Below are 14,837 nucleotides of genomic sequence, written 5' to 3' on the forward strand. Positions count from 1 at the left end.
AAACAAATATACAGTACCACCTTCATGTTGAAATTTGTCCCAGAAATAATTTCAGTGCTTTATAATGAATGTTTCCTGTGATATTTGTCTCAAAAATATACTCAGTAAATAGTTGGAGAAATATATAAACCAAGTAAACTGTAGTGATCTGCAGTGAAGATGGTTGAGAACTTGCTTAGTTTTCCAGACTGAATTTTATTGTAGAAATCTCAGGTTAATTCATGTTTTCACTCACATGCTCTAACACAATTTTTCTGCAAATGTAATGGTTTTAAATTTTATAGCAAGGATAAAAGATCAGAAAACTATTTTTTTTAAAAAACTCTCAGGTTATGACTGCAGTTTCCTATGTGGCCTTCAGGAGTGCATGATTTATTTCCAACAGATGGTGTGATAAATTCATTCACAGATGATTTATCTGAAGAAAGTTTTAACTGAAACATTATCCACTTTTCCCTCCAATTGTTTAAGTAAATTCATATCATTATACTATAAAGAAAATGTTCATTGTTTATTTTCCTTAGGTCTGGTGTGCAGTCCCCAAGTTATACATTTAGTAGGTTTCCATTTGAACTGCAGACTTTTCTAAGTAACATGGGAAAAAAATTAGTCTCCTTACTAAGTCTATCAGCCCTTAGAGTGATTATAGAGCATGTCTTCCTTTCTGAAAGCTGTTTCCTCTTAGCTTTATCCAGAGGGCTGTCTCACCCTTTCCACAGCACCCAGTAAATAATGCTGTCCTTTAGACATGTGGTACAGAGGCTTCCCTGTCTATTTAGTTTTATTACAGACATTTTGGAAAATGTCTATACTATATCCCAGTCATAATCATACAAGGACCTTCTACTTTTCTTATAGTACTATTAAAGATACTGAGGACAGTTTCTTAGAGGAACTAATTTTGGCAATGATAACTGTTGATTGTGTTGATAATTGTGATTCAAAATAATATTAATTTCTTAAGAAAAGTTAGAGATGCTTTGCTCTTATATTCGGTTTTCTGACTAGTTCTTCCCAACCTTGTAAACTTACTGTCTTCACATACTCCCTTCATATAAAAACCTTAATAATCATCTCTCTTTTCTTAACTCCCTCCCCCATGACACATGCCTTACTAAGCACATGAGCGCTTGCTTCATCTGGGCTTTTCTTTCTGACTCACTGGTGTTTATTTGCTTTCGACTGAGTTAAAAAACAAGGAGACTAGCAATTCTCCATTTGGGAAACTATTGTAATTGAGCTGCTGCTCCAATGTGTATCTGTTCAGTGAGCTGATAACAGGAAAAAAAGTGTGCAAAATACAGCTGCCTTACTCCAGGTGGGGCCTGGAGGTTTCCCAGAATTACAGTTGATCTCTAGGTCACAGGTGTCAAACTCACGGCCCTCCAGATGTTATGGACTACAGTTCCTACCATCCCCTGCCAGCATCATGCAGGCAGGGGATGATGGGAACTGTGGTCCATAACATCTTGAGGGCCGCGAGTTTGACACCTATCTAGGTGATGAAAAAGAAGAGGTTTTTTAATGCCTCACTTTATCTATCAAAAGGAGTATCAAAGCAGATTACAATTACCTTCCCTTCCTCCTCACCACAATAGGTACCTTGTGAGATAGGCGAAGCTGAGATTCTGAGAAAAGTTTGACAATCCCAAGGACACCTGGCAGGCTTCATGTGGAGGAGCAAGGGAAACAAACTGATTTACCATGATAGAGTCTGTCACTCATGTGGAGGAGTAGGGAATTAAACCCGGTTCTCCAGTTTCCTGGAAAAATGATTACTTGGCAGTGAACTCTGTGGGATTATACACTGCTGAGTTCCTTCCCACGTCTCACCTCCCCTAGGTTACATCCCCAAATCTCCAACAATTTCTCAGTGTAAAGTTGGATACCCCCAACCCAAATAAAATTAAAATTTGGGCAGAGACCGTTGCTTTTCATGCATCTTTATCCAGATCGAAAAACCCGGACATTATTTTACTAGTCTTTTGGTATTCCATTAATGCAACTTAACTACTAGAAAGTACTTGAAACCCAGTGTTGAATAGTGGTTTGAGTGTCATCTAGGGGCTGAGAGATCCAAGTTCTGATCTCTGCTCTGCCTCCCAATGAATTTTTCCCAGAAGTCATTCTTTCTCAGCCTCATCTACCTCACAGGATTGTTGGGAGAATAAAAAGGAGGAAAGGAGAACTAGGGGAGAAAGGCAAGGTATAAATTAAGTGAATAAATAATTGGAGATCTTTCATTTTGGGTTACCATTTGGGATTTCTTACACTTTCGGATACCTGTTAATCTCTTCAAATTCAAATGGGTATATTGTTGGACACAGATGAAAAAATGACCCAAATGTTCCTTTTTTGCAGTGTGTTTAGTATTTGTAACAAACAAAAGAACCTGGTTATTATCACTACTGGAGCTTAGGGTGGAAGCATACTCTGCTTGAATGGTTTATTTCCATTTATGAGTTGAAGCTGTTCTCTCTTCTGCTGTGGGGAGTCTTCTTTCATTTGGGTGAAGTCTTTTTCGGTTGGAAGAAGATTCCTGACTTTGTGAAGTGCATTAATTGGATCCAACTAGGCTTGCTAACCTTCAGGTGGGGCCTGAAGGTCTTCCAGAATTAAAACTAATCTCCAGAGCACAGACGTAAATTCTCCTGAAGAAGATGGCTGTTTTAGAGCATGGACTCTGTGACATTATACCCTGCAGAGGTCCCTGCCCCCCACCCCCTGGTGCCCATCCTTCCCAGGCTCCTCCCAAATCTCCAGGAATTTTCCCATCCAGAGACGGGAAACCTGGATACTATGTTATGCTGCCATGGAATAATAACTGTGAGAGGTCTGTGTCCATGTCAGAAGTCAGATTTCATATGTCAAAACTCTTATTGAATATTGATATCAGAATTACATTCTAGTGTCATGAATAATATGGTTTATGCTTTTGTATAATCTGGCCATTGTTAAACATATTTGCCTATTTATCATGAAAAAGTACAGATCTTCCAGAAGGTTTGTGTACTTTCAGTGAGGAAAACGTGGCAGAAATGTTTTAATAAAATAGTATCCTTACTACTACTATTGTATTCTGTTCTTCAACATTGTGTAATTCATCTTTTTAATGAAAAGAAAATCCTCGTTTATTATTTCCATGGTTTAGAGGTGAAATCTTCTTGAGGCATTGTTAACCCTGCGTAGCACTTACAGCTTGGTGCCTCCTGACCTACTCAAAATGCTGCCTGCTTTAGTATGACAGAGACTCCCAAGAACATTGGTTTTCAAAGGAAGCTTTTCTGAAACTGATAACATTTTTATGTTTGATGATTTATTGGACTTTTATGTATTTAGGTATTTATAGAACTATTATATATCCTTAGTTTTTCCATTCAATATTAAAAAGGGTATGTAGGAAATTCCTTTATAGGAAATTTCTGAAAGAAGATTATATACTGTTGGACCTTTCTGAGCATAAGAAACTTGTGGAAATAGCTGTAGGCAAATTTTTGTTTTCTAGAGGATAGGAATGTGATAATAAAAAAGGATTAAAAAATTACTCACTTCAACCTACAAAGATTTCCACGTAAAATTATTATAGTTCCAATATTTAGTGGCTGGAGGCTTATAACTAATGGTGTGATATGACATGCTGTTCTAACAAGCTAATTAGAGTTAGCAGTGAGTGTCATTAAAACTGTAGCTATAATGAAATGTTGGAGTATATTATTGAAGCCTTGCACATTTGGTGGTATTGTTATCCTTAGGTTAAAAAGTAAAATATATGCTTTTTCGCTGAGATTATTGGCGTTTTGACGTCTGCAAAATTTTCTGATAAAACATCTGTAGGTTAAACTTGGGTTAAACCACTGTTCAATGTATAGCAAGGCTAATATAGGATATGTCAGTATAGAGGCTTCTTTCCATCTTGACTTCCTGACTGCAACAGCATCCTCATGAAGTCATTCCCCAGGATGTCCATTTACCAGAATGTACCTCTCTTCAATACATTTTTAGTCAAACCTGGTTTGGTAGTCTTTATAGAAAGAACATTGTCTGGGCAGGTTTGCAAGATGTCTAGACAGGAAAGAGTATATTTTCTAAGGACACATATTTTTCTTCTAGCACCATTTTCCTTTTGTTACCTCTGTACAGCTGTCATTTTCTGTGCCCAACTTGTGGAACTTTTTGGAAAGATAGTTTCATCTCCTTAATATCCTTCATGAGCTTTGACATATAGGTACTGACAGCCTTTCAGAGGGAATTTCTGCCCTGAGACTTAGGTCAATTTCCCACCGAAAAAATGAATGTAGATTCAAACCAGTTTGAGAAAAACCGGGACCTTTTCAGCATGGTTTCAATGTCCCCGCTGCAGCTTCTGCCCCACAAATGATCCTTGTTCCCAGAAACTCAGCATCAATGAAGGATTCCCCACTGAGGCGGATTGAACACGCGATCCGCTCAGGGGCTATCCTGATTGGCTGTTGTGTTGTGTTGGGGTGGGAATTTTTTAAAATTTTCAAACTTCTGGATCGACGTCTCTGCAAGCATGCGCAGAACGACCCTATGCAGAAACGAAGAAACGAGCGATTAAAGCGAAGCCCTGTTTCCGCGCGTCTCCATGTAGTCAGATCCACATGGATGCGACATGTAGCACTACTTTGTATTGCCTTCTACTCAGTCAATCAGTCAAAACTTGTCCCATGTTGCTTCGTATCCACGTGGATCTCTGGTCTGTGGGGGGGAAAAGGCTGTGCACGCATCGCGCACAGACCACTGAGTTCTCATTGGATGGGAGGCTCCATGTCATAACCAGCGGCAGGAAAAATGAATCCGGATTCACCCCCCCCCCAACTTCCCCAATGCTCCAGATTGCCCATGCATTTTTTGAAAAGGTCAACTTTCTTGCAGGTTCTAAAATAACACATGCTGGGGGGGGGGGGGGGAGCGCCAGAAACGGGATGAAAGCGTGTTTGGTGCTGATGAAGTGGGGAGTTCTGCTGGAAACCTGGATATTTTGTGTGACAAGCACGCATCTAATCCTCAGTGGGGGATCGACCTTAGCATACTGGCAGATATCCTCATAAGATTTGTGGCCATTTCAGTTATTTCAAGGAACAACGACCCCTTTCTTGTAGACTCCTTGATGTCCACTAGATGTCACTGTTTCCACAGGTTTCCATAGTTTGCCATCATTTTATAAAGGGCTCAATTTTCTCCTCTCTGCTGATGTGTCAGTGAAGTTGCTTGTTTTCCAGTTTTACTTTGACAACTCGCCAACTGAGGGGGTAATAAGATCTGGAATGTTTTTGTCTTAAAACAGCTATCTCACTCTGGTGCCTTCTCATCTGGGAATATCTTCTAATATGGCTTCAGTTAAACTCTTTTTCTTGTTTGTCATTCTGTACGTCTTAGGAAAATCTCCTGGTTTTTGTCAGGCTTATCAGCAGAAGGATGTGGACTTCTCTTTCAGTCTCCTTGTATCTTTATTCCATCTGTAAGGGATACACAACTTGGGTGTTTCTTCCCAAAAGAGGTTGGTAGCTCAAGCTGGAAAACATGGTGATTACTGCTGACTCCCAACTTCTCAACCTCTCTGAAAGAGCTGCAAAAGACCCTTCGAATGAAGGAAATAACTTCTGGCTCTTGATGATGTGCAACTGACACCTTTGCTTACAGAAGCCTGGATGTGGTGTTGAATGCCTCCCTTACCAGGGAGGCACAGGGCACACATGCAGCTAGACCAGTGATGGTGAACCTTTTTGAGACCGAGTGCCCAAACTGCAACCCAAACCCCACTTATTTATCACAAAGTGCCAACGCGGCAATTTAACCTGAATGCTGAGGTTTTAGTTTAGGAAAAACCGGTTGGCTCCCTCTTCCTCCACCCCACCTGCTTGAGCAGGGGCCAGCAAGTCCTGCGCATACTGCTCTGTGCCTCTCTAGCATCTCTGCCTCCTCTGTGCCCTCCCCCTTGGTCAGCAGCTACCCAGAGCACAGGCACCAGGCCTGCCAGGCGAGTCTTCCCTGCTCACCGTGGTGTTCTCCCTGCTCACTGTGTCGTGCTCAGTGGCCAAGGCCAGCCTAGATGTGTGTGTGTGTGTGTGTGTGGGAGGGGTGATTTTCTGTGCCCAACTTGTGGAACTTTTTGGAAAGATAGTGGCTCCGAGTGCCACCTCTGGCACCCATGCCATAGGTTCGCCATCACTGAGCTAGACTGATGTTTTCCCATCTGGCACTCCCTTCCTGACCTAGCCATGGTGATCCACATAAGATTGTCTCCCAATTAGACTTCTGTAACTTGCTCTATTTAGGGCTGCTCTTGAGAATGATCTGGAAGCTTCAGCTGGTTCAAAATACAGCTGCATGGGTCCTCACAGGGACACCATGGAAAGCTCACATCCAGTCAGATTTCTGTCAGCTGCACAAGTTCCAGGCGAAGTACCGAATCAGGTTTAAGGTTCTGGTATTAACCTTCAAAGCTCTAAAAGGTCTGGGACCATTGCACCTGTAAGACTGCCTCTCCAATGTATTCTCCAGAGAGCACTGTGCTCAGCAAGTCACAACTTACTTGTACACTGTGGCTACAATAAATGCAATTGCATGCAATGTGAAACAGTGTATACATTTTAATTCAACAAGGTGTAAATAATTAAAAAATCACTAGTATATAACAAATAAAAGAATCCATACCCCAATAGAATAAATCAATTCAAAGAACAAAGGTATGTGCCAATGTAAGCATCATGAACATGTAGACATCAGTCCATGCAAAAACAGAGAAAGGTTTCCAAGTCACATTTCCACTTCATCGGTGTCATTATTCATGGTTTCCAATAATAGGTACACAAATTCCAGACATTTAGCCTCATGTAGAAGTAGATTCTCTGGTTTGACATGCTGCAATGATATCTTCTGTCTACATAGGCTGATCTGCAATGGTTTCTTCTGAAAATTTGATAGGAAGAATTAAATAGGGTGCTGATAAATGAAATACATAGTTTCTAATGTGGAGAACAGATAGGCAGCCCAATCCAGAGAGGAATGTGAATCCCCCTCTGGAGGCCTCTTCAGCCTATGCTGCTGGATTTGCCCTCCCCAGGGCACTTACCACAGCATAAGGGCAAATCTGGCCCTGGGCTGCGTGGTCATGGTGCCCAGCTTTGCATTGGCACTCCTGAGCTGCAGGGAAGTGGTGTCCCGGGAATGGAGCTGACATTATTTGTTCAGCCTCCTTGTGCAAGTACAGCCTGCCTCAGAGATATGCCATGTTTTTCTTGTATCTCTGCTTTCCTTTGTGGGCATTCTGGTGGGGTTTTGTTGCTGTTGTTGCTATTTAAGCCTCTTGTGCCATGGGAAAGCCCTTTTGAGGGGGCAGGGCGACACCAGAGCGGCGCCATCCGTGCCTGCCAGCCCAGTCTGGATTGGACTGTAAGTTGGGACTTGTGTAGATTATATCGGTTTTGAAATTTTGTGGGTTTCTTAAAGTACACAATATAAGAGGATTGCAAGCTGAGGTGGAATGCTTAACAATACAATGAAAGCCCCATAGTGATGAAACTAGAGCTAAGCAGAATTGAGACTAGTCATTTAGGTTTTTGAAACTTATTTCAAATATATCTGCATTGTTTTCAGTTCTGTCCAGCTTTTTTGTTCTTTGATTTGCTGTTCTGTGTCTCTGTTCCATTCCCTCCTCATTATCCCTCACTGTCCTGTTATCTGATTAGCTGACATGACACCTGCTATTTTGCCAATGATGACATAATTCTGACTTTATTTGTTTGAGGATACATATGTCTCTGAAGATTTTTTTTTAATGGGCTTTCTGTGGATACAGGGGTTGTAGCTGTTCCCTGCTGACTGCTGTCTTTTCCTGGAGTTGCAGAGCCTGCTTGGACTAAAAAGCTTTGCAGGACATTGCAGTGGAAAGCAGGAAGGAGCTAAAAGCTCTTTTTCCTTTCTCTTCCATTAGTGAAATGGTGCTGACAGAAGAGGCGGAGAGGCTGATGTCATCTCCTTTCCCCAGAGCAGATCCCTGGGCCGTGCAGGTCCTGTGACACCAGAAACATTTTCCTGGGGTCAGAAAGAACTGCTGGGAGAACAGAGCCAGAAAAAGGATCCATGACCATCAGTGCCCCTCTCCTTTCTCTTCCATTAACATCGACAAATCTTCTCCATTGACAGATCAGATCTCCAGAGCAAATGGGGGGAAAGCAAAAATAAAATCAATATTCTGTCGTGATATAATATTAGGAAAGGAGAGGAAAAGTAGTTATTGATTATGAGAAAAACAAAACAGCCCCTCTTCGATAATCTTATAACAAACAACAAATCAATAAAAAGCCTGAAATGATAAATGTGTTTTCACTGGTGTTAGAAACTCAACAATCTAGTGCTGGGCAGGTGGTTGGAAGTGAGGTGGGGAGGGCTTATTACACATCTTGGTAGTTGTGACTTAGACCTACTTCTTGGACAAGCCTTCTGATACTGAATAATTGATGAGATGTGAAGCAGAAATTGTATTCAATTCACAGGCTCCCATTATTTAGTCATTTATTTTAAACATTTGCATCTTGTCTTTTCTCATGGTTCAAGGCAGCTTACAATAATAGTTACAATATTTTCAGTTAAAAACCAAAAATAAAATAGTAAGCCCCAAATCTCTCCCCCTTAAAAGATGGGTACAATTCAAATCCCATCAAAAGCCCTGGCAGACAGGCAGCGTCTTCTGAAGATCTCCAAGGAGGGCCCCCTCAGCTCTTCAGGGAGCCCATTCCACAGAGCCAAAGTCACAATGGACAAAGGTCAGAGGGTCAGCTGATAGATGGCTGCCTGGTGACCACAGTTGGCACACAGAGACATTATGGAATTTCAAATGCAATCACAAGTGGTGTTCCAGGGAAGCCAATTAAGTGACATTGGTGGCAAAAGAGAAGATAAATGGGCCAGAGAGACAAACACAACCAGAGAACCAGAAGGAGTAGAACAGCACCCAAAAATGATGATGTGAATCTATTTCCAGTAGTTCATTATTTTGAAGGAAAACATTGAAGTTATTTTGAAGGGAACATTGAATATTCAGCGCAACCAAAATAGTACTGTACCCTGATTCACCTTCTCGGTGGGTTAAATCTGGTGAATTACTGGAATACCTTTCTTCACTTTTCCTGTGCAGCTCTTGGCTTGGGGTATTAGAGGAAGGAACAAATTACTTGCAAACCCAGCAAACTATTTCTGGTACAGTTTTCCAACCTGTTAAAGTGCAAAGCTTTACTCAAACCTGGGATTTTGCACCACCATCACTTTCCATGCTTTTTACAATAGCAAGATGTATTTTAAATCTAATTTTAGAAACGTACCTTGTCATAGACTGATGAAGTGTGGCCTTGATATGTCACTCCCCCATTGCAGGGGGGTTGAACCAATTAAAATGGTCTGCTCTGGGAGGAAGGTGGAATCCCAAAGGTTCCTGAGACCTCTGGGGAATTGTCCTGGCAACATAGCTAATGCTCCTGCTGAGGCCCTGGCCTCCCTTGGAATGGTGAGATCAAGATGGCTACTGACATGAATGCATGAGTTGGGGGAGTCATGCTCACAATCCTGAGAGTTCAAGATCTACATGAAACCACTGGGTGAGGTCATCAGATGATTTGGAGTCAAGTGTCATCAATATGCAAATGACACCCAGCTCTATCTTTCCATTTGATCAGAATCAGGAATGGTGCTTCTACTCCTACTGGACTACTGACTAGAAGCAGTTATAGGCTGGGTGAGGACTAGCAGACTGAAGCTGAATTTAGACAAGATGGAGGTTCTCTGTGTTGCAGGCTCCCAAGTCCATGAAAACAAGGGATACCTGGATCTGGATGGGGTTGTATTGCTGCAGAAGAATTGGGTGTGAGATCTGGGGGTACTTCTGGATTCATTGCTGTCCTTTGAGGTTCAGGTGACAGCAGTGGCTACAAGGACCTTCCAGCAGATCCATCTGGTTCGCTAGCTCCCTCTGTTTTTGGACAAAAGGACCTGGCCCCAGTGTTTGACTACTGTAATAAACTGTCCTTGGGGCATGGGGCTGTCCCCATGTGTTGCTGTAGATTGGTCATACTCACTACCATGGGGGAGAAAACATCCTTGGGGGACTTTGTACCCTGTGGGGCTCTCCCTGACAGTGGTCTGGAGTTGGAGAGGATACAGCAGCTAGACTGTTAGGTGGCCCATTTGGCCAGACACATATCATGCCGGTCCCTAAGGAATTCCACTCAATTCAAGGTGTTGACATTGACATACAAAGCCCTAAATAGCCTGGGCCCTGCTTACCTGAAGGAGTGCTTGCACCCCTGTGTACCCGAACTTGCACTGAGGTCACAAGGAGAGGCACTCCTGGTGGTATTTCCCCCTGCTGAGGTGTGGGCAGGGGCACATGAGATAGCTTTCTCTGTGATTGCCTTCAGGCTTTGGAATAGGCACACTTTTATGGGTTTAGGTGCATGACGAAGACCTTCCTTTTCATCCAAGAATTTGGTTAGCCTCCCTGGAAATCCTTTCTACAACTGACAGTCTGGAGGGTGGGGAGTTAGGATTGGGATTATTTTAATCTTATTTTAATGGTTGTTTTAATTGTTATATTTCATTTAAGATATTTTACTTATGAAGTTTTATTGTGGTTTTTAAAATTGTTTTTAAGTTGTTTAAGCCACCACTGGTATGAGGCAGGATATCAATGTTTATAATTAAATAAATATATCTACTTAAAATTACTATTTTAATCTGTGTTGTTTAATTGATGAATAGTATAATTTGGTCAATGCTTTCATAAACAGCTGATATAAAACCATAAATTATTTAATTTTTAATAATAAAAACATGTATGACCTTTGCATTAGGAACTCCTGCTCAAAGTGATTCATTCTGTAAAAACCCCATATGTCAATATGAATTCAGTTGCCTTTAAATGCATTGTTGAGCTGGTTCATGCTGATAAAGTTTTATTTAATCTGCTTCATAGTGAGTTACAAAATGAGCCACCTAATTAATTACTTCAACGACTGCAGTGTCTCAGAGTGAACAATTGTAGCCTGCAGAACAGAGATCCTTCTGAAGACTGACAACCTATGGCCAGTAGGGATATTGTTAATAATAACAATATTGTTGTTGATAAATAATGCAGTCAGTAATAATTCACAGAATCTATCCATGCTGGAAATGCAGGAAATTCATAACTACCTCCCCCCTCCTCATTCCCTGCCCAAAGGAACAGTGTGGTAAGGGAGCAGCAGTGGCGTAGGAGGTTAAGAGCAGGTGTACTCTAACCTGGAGGAACCAGGTTTGATTCCCTGCTCTGCCACCTGAGCTGTGGAGGCTTATCTGGGGAATTCAGATTAGCCTGTACACTCCAACACATGCCAGCTGGGTGACCTTGGGCTAGTCACAGTTCTTCTGAGCTCTCTCAGCCCCACTACCTCACAGGGTGTTTGTTGTGAGGGGGGAAAGGAGAGGAGTTTGTAAGCCTGTTTGAGTCTCCTTGTAGGAGAGAAAGGGGGGGGCGGGATATAAATCCAACTCTTCTTCTTCTAAGCAAACTGGGAGGTTGAAGTACAAGCATAAAAATCTCTCTCCCCTTCTCCACAAATGGAAAAGATGTTCCATTGGAGGAGCTACTATTGTGCTGACAGAACAATACCTTAGGAACAAAGTAATTAAAAACATGTCTCCTCGTGATTATTTGTCCCACACTTTTGGTAATAACCCTCCATATTTAAGCACTGATTGGGACACTTATATTAACATTTGAGCCTAGCATTTGCCAAAAACAATGCTTTAGCTGTTCCCCACTCATCCTGAAAGCTGTGGAAGACATCTCCTCCTGTACCTTCATTGTAGTGATAGTCATGCCCTTATCTTTATTTGGCATAACACTTGCACTGTAGTCCTTGGGAGTGCCTGTCTGTGCTTCATTTTGAACATTGCAATAACCATAAAAATGCCAACATTTTAGGCAGAGCTGCAAGGTTTTTCCTGTTTGGCTACAGTCCTAAGCACATTTACTTGGATGTAAGCTCCACATATCAATGAGACTTACTTTCAGATAAAGGTAGTTAAAAGTGGGGCGTGAAGACAGCATGAGTATTCCCAGATACACAATGATGTTATTAGTGTGGGCCTCTTTTGGCCAGTTTCCTCACAGCAGTTCACTTTTTCTCTGTTTTGCTCATGCTCTCCCTGGTCTGAAGTCTGGCAACAGAAGCCAGGTCCCCTGAACAAGAACTTTTCTTCCTTTGACTCCCTTCTTCTCTCTTGACACATTCTGCCCTAGAGCAGCTTTTACAACCTTGTAAAATGTCAGCTGGCTTGAGGGCAGCTGCCTCCTTGAGACTTTGCATCCCTCTTGCATTTTTTTCTGTGTATGTCTTAGTTGCTTTGAACACAATTAGTACTTTTCCCATAGTAGGTATACACTTGCCTCTCATTCCTTGCGTAATGGGAGAAAAGGCAGTATCCGTTAGACTTAGTAGTAAATCATAAATGAAAATTATTGCACGCACAGACAAATAAATGGATGAAATAAATTAGATGAAATCATATATTATTTGATAGGTTGTGCAGAGGAATCACATATGCAGATATATCTGGGGTATAGCCCTTTCTAGACTTAGTTTAGGTGTGGAGTTATACGGTTGAATGGTCCCCCATATAAATTTGCCTCCCTACCTGTGGAAAGCTGTCACGTCCATGTGAGAGGTTCTAGACATGCTAGTCTTCCATGCACATGAAGTTTTTACATAGAACCTTAAACTCTATACCTCTAATTGCTTCTTCTTGGGCTGTATTCCCCTTGAGGGGGTTAGCACTAACATTTTCTTTGCCAAATAGCTCAATTTTGAACATTTTCATGGGTAAGGTTGACAGCACGCATGTCTTCAGCAATGCTGTCCATCCACTGTTTCTTTGGTCTTCCGTGTAGGTGGTAGCCTCCAGGGTCAACATTTAGGGCCACCAAAATTTTGCAACATAAGTCTTCTCCAGGTGCATAATGTTACTGAGAAATGATATAGTCAAGGATTATGGTATGTGTTATTTCAATTTTTTTAAACTGCATGAATGTTAAAAGAACTTCAAGGAAAATGATAGTTATAATCCTTTGTGCATTTGCTTGAAAAAAGCCATTTAACCAACCTAAGTAGACAGGCATGGAAGTGGCCTGCAATTCATGTATATTATTTTTCTCACTGCATTAATTTAAGTTAGTTTTATGGTTGTTCATATATTTTAAACTGTGAGTTGTTCTGAACTTATGGAAAGTGCAGGATATAATTTTTAAAATGAACAGTTTTAAAATGTATTTTATTTTCAAGTAATTAATTCCATTTATCCCTGAAGGGCTTAATGGCATGACTAATAAAATAATTTCAAAATATCATCCCCATACTACTCACAATATATAAATAAGAATATAAATAAAACAAAAACTCCCCTCAAATTCTGTCCCCTCTTAGGAGCAACAATGGTGGATTCTGTACACATAAAACAGGTCGCAGTCATTACAAAGGAATCCACTTGTCTTTTTCCTGTTTACATGTGTGCCAATGTGTGCCATGCAGGCAGCAATTGGAGCCCATGGAAACAATCTGGGTGGTTTTTGCACCTTAGAATGGAGATGCTTCTCTCTCTTTCTTTAATTTCCTGCAACCTATGAGTAGCTGCGCATGCATACAGAAATGAACCACCACAGCCATGCTGATCATCCCACAATCCAATTGGCTTCACCTGTGTAGCTGCGCATGTGCAACATGCAACATTTTAAAAAATAAAATAAAAAGGGTCTCCTGCAATGGCAGGGCAATATTGAATGTGTTGCTGTAGATTGGTCATACTCACTACCATGGGGGAGAAAACATCCTTGGGGGACTTTGTACCCTGTGGGGCTCTCCCTGACAGTGGACGACACAGAACTTACAGTGAACGGAGGGAAATAAAGTGTCTCCTGCCTGGCCATTCATGTGGGAGTGACTCATTTTTCGAAAATCCCAGGTCAAGGGAACCAAAGCGGGCCAAAGAGTTTGCATTGCACCTTATGTTTTTATATTTGGCCTGTGTAAAATCCACTGATGGAAATCCTTCATCACAAAGTTAACAAAGAAAGGCCTTTGAAAAAGAAATATCTTACAACCCTCTTAAGCAAATAGGAGATTTTCTTCATGACCTGAGGTGTACTGTTCCAGAAGATTATGACAAAAGAAGGAAAGGTCTGATTTCTGGTGGAGACTTAATAAGTAAAATGGGGAGAAGGAGAAGGCAGTAAATATTTCTGGGCAGATCTTAATGATACTGTATGTTTTCAGCACCTTCACCTAAGGACTTCCTGCATTATGTTCCTTCTTCTTCTCCTTATTTAGAACCTAGAGTCAAATTTCTGGCAAGTTTATTAATGGACTTAAAGCATTTCTCAAACTGCTCTTTCTCCTGGCTGACACTGGCCGTTTCCGCACAGCCACACTGCAGGGGTGTGTCGCCATAAACGACACCAATGCACCCCCCTGGGACCGTTCGCACAGATGGTCCTGGTAGGGGTGGGGAAGATAGCGCAGCCTTCACAGAGGCTGCGCCGTCCCCCGAATGCCTTACTGTCCCCTCCGGCCTTCCGGTGCATTGAATAGGTCAGGGGACACGCCCCCCTGTGCTGTCCAACAGCTCTGGAGTTGCAGGCAGGGGGGCATGTCCCTGGCCTGTGCGACATGCTGGAAGGCCGGAGGGGACGGTAAAGCATTCGGGAAAAGGGGGGGAAATGGCGCCTTCCAGCTGCTGCCATTCGCACGAATTAGATTATAATGGCCTATGGCCATAAACAGTAAATT

The 14,837-nt window shown here is 41.8% G+C and overlaps 1 protein-coding gene across 10 annotated transcripts in view; it reads left to right on the forward strand.

Moving 5' to 3' along the window:
- The window catches only part of ERC2 (ELKS/RAB6-interacting/CAST family member 2), a 660,221-nt gene that overhangs the window by 224,070 nt on the left and 421,314 nt on the right, over positions 1 to 14,837 (forward strand). The gene's annotated exons all lie outside the window — the stretch shown is intronic.

Source organism: Sphaerodactylus townsendi, linkage group LG03 (assembly GCF_021028975.2).
Source record: "Sphaerodactylus townsendi isolate TG3544 linkage group LG03, MPM_Stown_v2.3, whole genome shotgun sequence".
NCBI classification, from domain to species: Eukaryota; Metazoa; Chordata; class Lepidosauria; order Squamata; family Sphaerodactylidae; genus Sphaerodactylus; species Sphaerodactylus townsendi.